This window comes from Boleophthalmus pectinirostris, unplaced genomic scaffold (genome assembly GCF_026225935.1).
Source record: "Boleophthalmus pectinirostris isolate CB_2022bp ecotype Guang Dong unplaced genomic scaffold, ASM2622593v1 HiC_scaffold_564, whole genome shotgun sequence".
Lineage (NCBI taxonomy): Eukaryota > Metazoa > Chordata > Actinopteri > Gobiiformes > Gobiidae > Boleophthalmus > Boleophthalmus pectinirostris.
The window spans coordinates 25639-32500 of record NW_026571431.1 but is presented as its reverse complement, the minus strand read 5'-3'; positions in this window follow the sequence as shown (position 1 = coordinate 32500).

The window sequence follows — 6862 nt, the reverse complement described above, 5'->3', positions numbered from 1 at the left end:
CGTGGTTCAGACCTGGTTTAGACCTGGTTTATTCCTGGTTTAGACCTGGTTCAGTCCTGGTTCAGTTCTGGTTTAGTCCTGGTTCAGTCCTGGTTCAGTTCTGGTTTAGTCCTGGTTTACACCTGGTTTAGACCTGGTTTAGTCCTGGTTCAGTTCTGGTTTAGTGCTGGTTCAGTTCTGGTTTAGTCCTGGTTTAGTCCTGATTTAGACCTGGTTCAGTTCTGGTTTAGTCCTGGTTTGGACCTGGTTCAGTCCTGGTTTAGACCTGGTTCAGTTCTGGTTTAGTCCTGGTTTAGTCCTGGTTTAGACCTGGTTTAGTCTGGTTCAGTCCTGGTTCAGTCCTGGTTTAGACCTGGTTCAGTTCTGGTTTAGTCCTGGTTTAGACCTGGTTTAGTCCTGGTTTAGTCTGGTTCTGTCCTGGTTCAGTCCATATACGGTGCAAAAGTTCAGCATCTTAACAGTTCTTTTGGTGAGAGTAAATTAAAAGTGCTGCAATAGTCGTGTAATGTTTTACATTTTAAATACAGTAATATTGTAATGCAACAAATGACTTAGAAATGACAATAACAAGTCATAAATAACACATTACAGTTTTAAAGTCACTTGTTCAACAGTGTATCTTGTAAAGTTGTTGTAAACTAGAAGTCAGTTTGAAAAATAAAAGCAGCCTTTCATTTACAGATCTCATCTAAATATAAAATGAACTGAACTTTGAACTAGTTCAAAATTAAAATTGTGAACTATGAACGTGAACTATTCACTTTGAACAAGTGTGAACTGAACTTTGAACTAGTTCATGAAAAGTGTGAACTTGCACAACACTGCCTGCAGGCTAGCTAGCCAGTGGTCTGATGCAGCTAATTAGAAATTTCGTTTTCTTCATGCAGTTAACGTATGAAATAAAAAAGCTTTCAGAAATATTCGTGCACATAGAATAGAAATTGGGCCCCGCGTATTTCTATTCTATGTGCATGAATATTTGTGAAAGATTTCTTACTCCATACTTTTTGTCTTTCAGGTTTTGATCACACATCGGACACTATGCAGAGGCGAAGACGGGTTAATCCGAAGCAGGATGCACAATTTTATGTTGGTGCTGAAAGGGACAAAGTAGGATTTGATGTCAGATTCATCAGTCCATTTAAAGGTAAGTTGCATATACAAATGTATTTATGATTACCTCTTAAACTCCACAGCCCCCATTTTGGGGGCAACTCCTTGTTTTTAAAGTTCGTACATGTGTAGATTCAACATACTGAGTGTTATGCTATCATGTTATACACGGTTGGAATCAGCAGAAGCACGGCTAACAATGTATCCACTTCATTTTCACCACAGAACTTCACATCTCAAACAGCAGCCCTCTATATCCTCATGTATCAAAAAACAACTGTCCGACTATCTTACAACTTCTGCCTCAAAACAAACTCGAGGCTCCAAACAATCCAAACAAACCATATACCTACAGAAAGCTAACTTTGCGCTGAATACAACGGTATCAACCACTGGCGTCTAGCTCAAACTATCACCAAACAAGCAGCCCAGAAACACAGACAAAAATAGCAGTCAAATCAAGCCAAAGTGATTTTTTTCTGTCTTACCTTTGCCTTCTTCTCATCTGAAATAATTCTCATCTGCGTAAAAATCCATTCTGTGGGTAAACCAAACGTATGGAATGGAAAACAACAGCGCTCATGGACCAATGCACCTTTTAGCATCTGTTTGTTGTACCTGGTTTAGGCCTGGTGTAGGCTTGGTTTAGACCTGGTTTAGACCTGGTTCAGTCCTGGTTCAGTCCTGGTTCAGTCCTGGTTTAGGCCTGGTTTAGACTTTGTTTACACCTTGTTTACACCTGGCTCAGTCCTGGTTTAGACTTTGTTTAGACTTTGTTTACACCTGACTCAGTCCTGGTTTAGACTTTGTTTAGACTTTGTTTACTCCTGGCTCAGTCCTGGTTTAGACTTTGTTTAGACTTTGTTTACTCCTGGCTCAGTCCTGGTTAAGTCCTTGTTTAGATCTGGTTTAGTCCCTTTAGTCTTGGTTTAGCCATTGTTTAGCCAATGTTTAGTCCTGGCTTAGTCCTGGCTTAGTCCTGGTTCAGTCCCGGTTTTTCCCTGGTTTAGTTCTGGCATCCCCTGTGGTCAAATATAGCCCAAACTTCAAATAATGTGGTCAGATAATGTCAAAACTTCATTTACACCTATATATATAAAAAAAAAAAAAAAAAAAATAGACATATGTATAATGTGCGGAACAGATTGGTGTCCACCTGAACTTTTTTCATTCAAAGGTGCATAACTTTGCTCTGGTTTGCTTTATACATCAAACAATTTGTACACACATTGTCCACATGTGGTTCTTGTGAAATGTGTTTTTGGGCTTCGATACAAAGGTTCTCACAGTGAATATGAGAAGTCTAAAAAAGTTGTGTTTCAACTTCAATTTCTCTTACCCAGTATGGTTTATTTGCAAAATGTCACCACCACAGTAATCTACAATGTCTTACCTTTTACCTGTCACCTTGTTTGGCCATGTAACCCATGTATTTGCAGTTTAATACCTTAAAATATCATACATTGGTAATTTCAAGAAAAAGGCCTTGGGGTTTAAGAGGTTTTAAAATACATTGCCTTGCTTTTTGTTATCTAATTCTTATGTGTGTTAACTAGGTCGTGGCATCTTCACCACTACTCCATTTGAAAAAGGAGACTTCCTATTGGAATATCGAGGTGAACTTATAAGCAAACAAGAATGTGAAAAGAGACAGAGACTTTACCATAAGAAGCTTAAGGCGTTCATGTTTGAGTTCTGTTTCAATGGAAAACTCTGGTGGTGCGTATTATGTTATTACTTTGTCTAATCAAAACAAAATGACACATTGCTCTTGGTTTGCTGAACACAAATGTTTTTTAATGAAGGATATTAGTCTCTGGAATGACGATATAACTGTGCTTTATACTGTCAGTTAATGTGGTTTACTTAAAGATAATATTGGTGTTAAAACATTTATTGGCATTATACCAACTTTAATTTGCCTAACTAAATGAGTTTTATGAAGTGGTCCTTTTGCATTTGTAGTGTTGATGCAGCCAAAGAGGATGGGTCATTTGGAAGAATAATAAATGACAACCATGTAAACCCTAATGCCAAGATGAAGTACTTGACCGTGGAAGGGAAGCCTCACTTGTGCTTGTTTGCCACACGAGACATAAGTCCAGGAGAAGAGGTCACCTACAATTACGGCAAGTCAGACTGGCCATGGAGATCCAAGGTAGTTAAAACTTGTGAAACTGATAATTCTGATAGAATCTAACCACACAAACCATATGAAAGAGACTGACTGTGCGGTCATTTGTCTGATTGTTTTTAAAATCTTTAGGAATCTGCTGAGGGTTCATCTGAGAATCATGGGGTGTTATCACACACGTCAGAGCCTTCCACAAGTGCTCACAAGACGCCAACAGGTCAATGGCAAATAAAGACTACATCAGCTGCTCGTCACAGAAGCTATAAGGTAGGATTAACAAAAAACACTGCTGCGCTGCCCCAAACTCATAGCAGAACAAACACATAACAGTTTAACTTCTTGTTTTTTTTAAGACAATATCTTAACGTGTATTTACCTTGTTGACATGTTTCGGCTGCTAGCTGCAAGCCATCCTCAGAACTGTCACGTGTCGTATATCAGCTGTTGTTACTTCCTGTGGGTGTGGTCAGACCTGATGGACCTGCAGGTTGCTCAGACTGACCACGCCTCCTGTCACCCGGTGTCTCTGGAGGAGGGTGTCCCAGGTGTGTGAAAGGAGGAACGCTCCGTCATCACGGTTAATGCTGTCCATGAGTCCATGACTCGTTTCCTGATTTCAATGGCCTCCCTGATCCAGTGTTTGAACTTGTTGTTTTCCGATCCAGTGATCCGTGCCCTGTCCCAATCCATAATGTGCTTATTTCTTTTACGGTGGGTCTGATATGGCGGATTTTAGGTTTTCCTACTCTGATTTCTCTTTCTGTGTTCTGGTGAGTCTCCCTGATGTTTCCTTTTCGCATTCCTTTTGGTGTTCCTTTTTTCAAATGTGAAATGCCCGGCATTGGATTTCATAGATTGGATTTCATAGATGGCATAGCATTTTTGTTCTTGTGGGATTTTATCTTTTCAGGTTTACGTGTTGTTGGCGGAGTTTTGTGAATAGTTAGACTCCAGTGCTTCTGTTGTGTTTTTTCATGGCTCTGGATGGGTTCAGTTATTCCTCTAATGTTCAGTAGTGTGATTGTGTTCTTGTGGTCCTGCTGCCTTCTGTTGTGATTTTTTTTTTTTGTGATAGGGGTTTAAGTAGTGATTTTAGGTCTTGTTTTTCTTCTGTAGGATTCTTTCTGATTATTTTGTAGGTGTCGGTATCTGCGAGTAATGCTTTCATTTTCTGTTTGTATGTTTTCGTGTCTAGTATAACTGTTGTCCCCTGTCTGCGGGTAGAATGGTGATAGTGTTGTCTTTTTTTATATGATTAATGGCTTTCTTCTCCTCTTTAGTTATATTGCTTTTTGGTAATTTGGCTGTTTTTAAGATTCTTGTGACTGTTCTTTTTGTCCCTGGTTCGGTATTTTTTGGCATGCTAGTTCTGTGGCTAAAATGTATTTTCTATGGGGATTTTGTTGGGGTGATGGCAAAGTTCAGTCCTCGTGCAAGTACATTTGTTTCTATTTCTGTGATTTCTCGTTGTGTTAAATTGCGTACCTATTTATCTTTGGAACCTCACAAACAGATACTAATTTTGCGCTGTTTTGTGTCCATTAGCTGTTCTAAATTATTGATGTGGCGGTCATTGGTCGATTCAAATTGCAATTAATACGTTTGTGTTAAGTGTTGGTTTAACATAACACAGTATTAACCGTGATGACGGCGCGTTCCTCCTTTCACACACCTGGGACACCCTCCTCCAGAGACACCGGGTGACAGGAGGCGCGGTCAGTCTGAGCGACCTGCAGGTCCATCAGGATGACCACACCTACAGGAAGTAACAACAGCTGATATACGACACGTGACAGTTCTGAGGATGGCTTGCAGGTATCAGCCGAAACATGTCAACAAGGTAAATAGACGTTACTGTGTTGTCTTAAAAAAGAACCCAAGAAGTTAAAGTACATAAGAAGACAAAATGAACATCTTTGGTTTAAGCACATAACAGTGTTGAATTGCATACAGTGAATAGTGGGGCAGTGGTTAGCACTGTAACCCTCACACCAAGGTCTGGGTTCAACTCTCTTACTGACGCTGCCACAAGCATATTGAATTTTAGACTAGGATGCATTAATGAAATTCTCCTTCCACAACCATCATCAAAGTACATTATTATCAATATCTTGCATCCAATACCTTACAAAACCATCCAATATGTTTTAAAGCAAAGATGTATCCTCTTCAATGGTGCATCCCATTATGTGTCAATGGATTGGAGGCCTTGCAGCGTAGCTGCAGGACTCCATTGTGTTTGTATGCGATATTATTATTTATTATTATTATATTTCTGTCTGGGGTGTCTATGGCAGCCCATAGAATGCCTTGATAAAAAGTTGCAAAATTTTGCACACTGGTTCAGGACAGGCTCAGGGTTCCTCACAGCCAATTTGGGGTCAATAGGTCAAGAGCTGTAGCGCCACCAACAGGTCAAAGTTGGACATGCATTCATGCTTATAACTATTGATCCGTTTGTCCAATTTTCACAATCAAGTTGTCCTTGGAATCCTTGGGCCAAGACGAGTTCAATGCACCCATGACATCATTTTCCTCCATATTGGATTTTCTGCCATTTTGGATTTTATCAAAAACCTTCAAAATGTATCTCCTCTCACAAATTTTGTCCAGTCTTCTTGAAACATGGCACACACAATCTTCAGACCAATTGTCACAAAAAGTTTGAATGGAATTTTCATTTGACCCTTAGTTTTTTGGCAAATGGCCATTAAACTTGACAGCAAAGCTCCCAAACAGGAAGTGAGCTCATTGTGCAGAGACGCTTTGACATATTGACACCAAACTTGATACCTGGACTCAAGATGCCTCACTCTAGACCCTCAAAAAAATGTGTGACCTTTGACCTCTAGGGGGCACTATAATTAGCAAAAAGGTGTTTTAAGTGATATCTCTTTGATATCAGTTTGGATTTCCAAACTCATTTGCTGATGCTGTTTGACTCGGGGATACGTGTCGTAAAAGGTTTATCATGTGACCGTCTGCATTTGGCGGCCATGTTGAATTTAGTCAAAAATGCACCTTTTTTTGGGGTATCCCATAGAACACCTTGGAATAAAGCTATGAAATTTGGCATGTTGATTCAGGCCAGGCCCATGATCACTTTCAGTCATTTTTAGGTCTCTACCTCAAGAGCTATAGCACCACCAGTGTCATAGTGACACCAAACTACATAAAAACTTGTTTAAAGGGATATTTATTGGATTAAAAACAAAATTTCATTGTGTATTTATTAACATTCCTGCTCTTGCCTATTCTGCAGCTACGCTGCAAGGCCTCCGCATTGCTGCTTGCAGCTATATTTTATCTTGTTTTTCCATGCTGCATCCAGACTGAGATGACTGAGAGGAACCAGAGTTTGACAAACTCAGTTTGTGGTCCTTGTGGCCAAACTGAACTGGTAAATCAAATTAAGCCCTTGAGTGAGGTTGTCTTTTAATGATCTTTGTGAGAAGTAGGATTGTTAGTTACTCATCCCCCTAGAGTCTCCTTGAATTGTACAATGTTAGTGATACAGTCTTAGTTCATTATTTCCTGCATAATTTTTCTGTTACAGATGGTGGCTGAAGGCAACCAGACTGAAATAGATGGAACTAACCAGACAGAAATGGATGA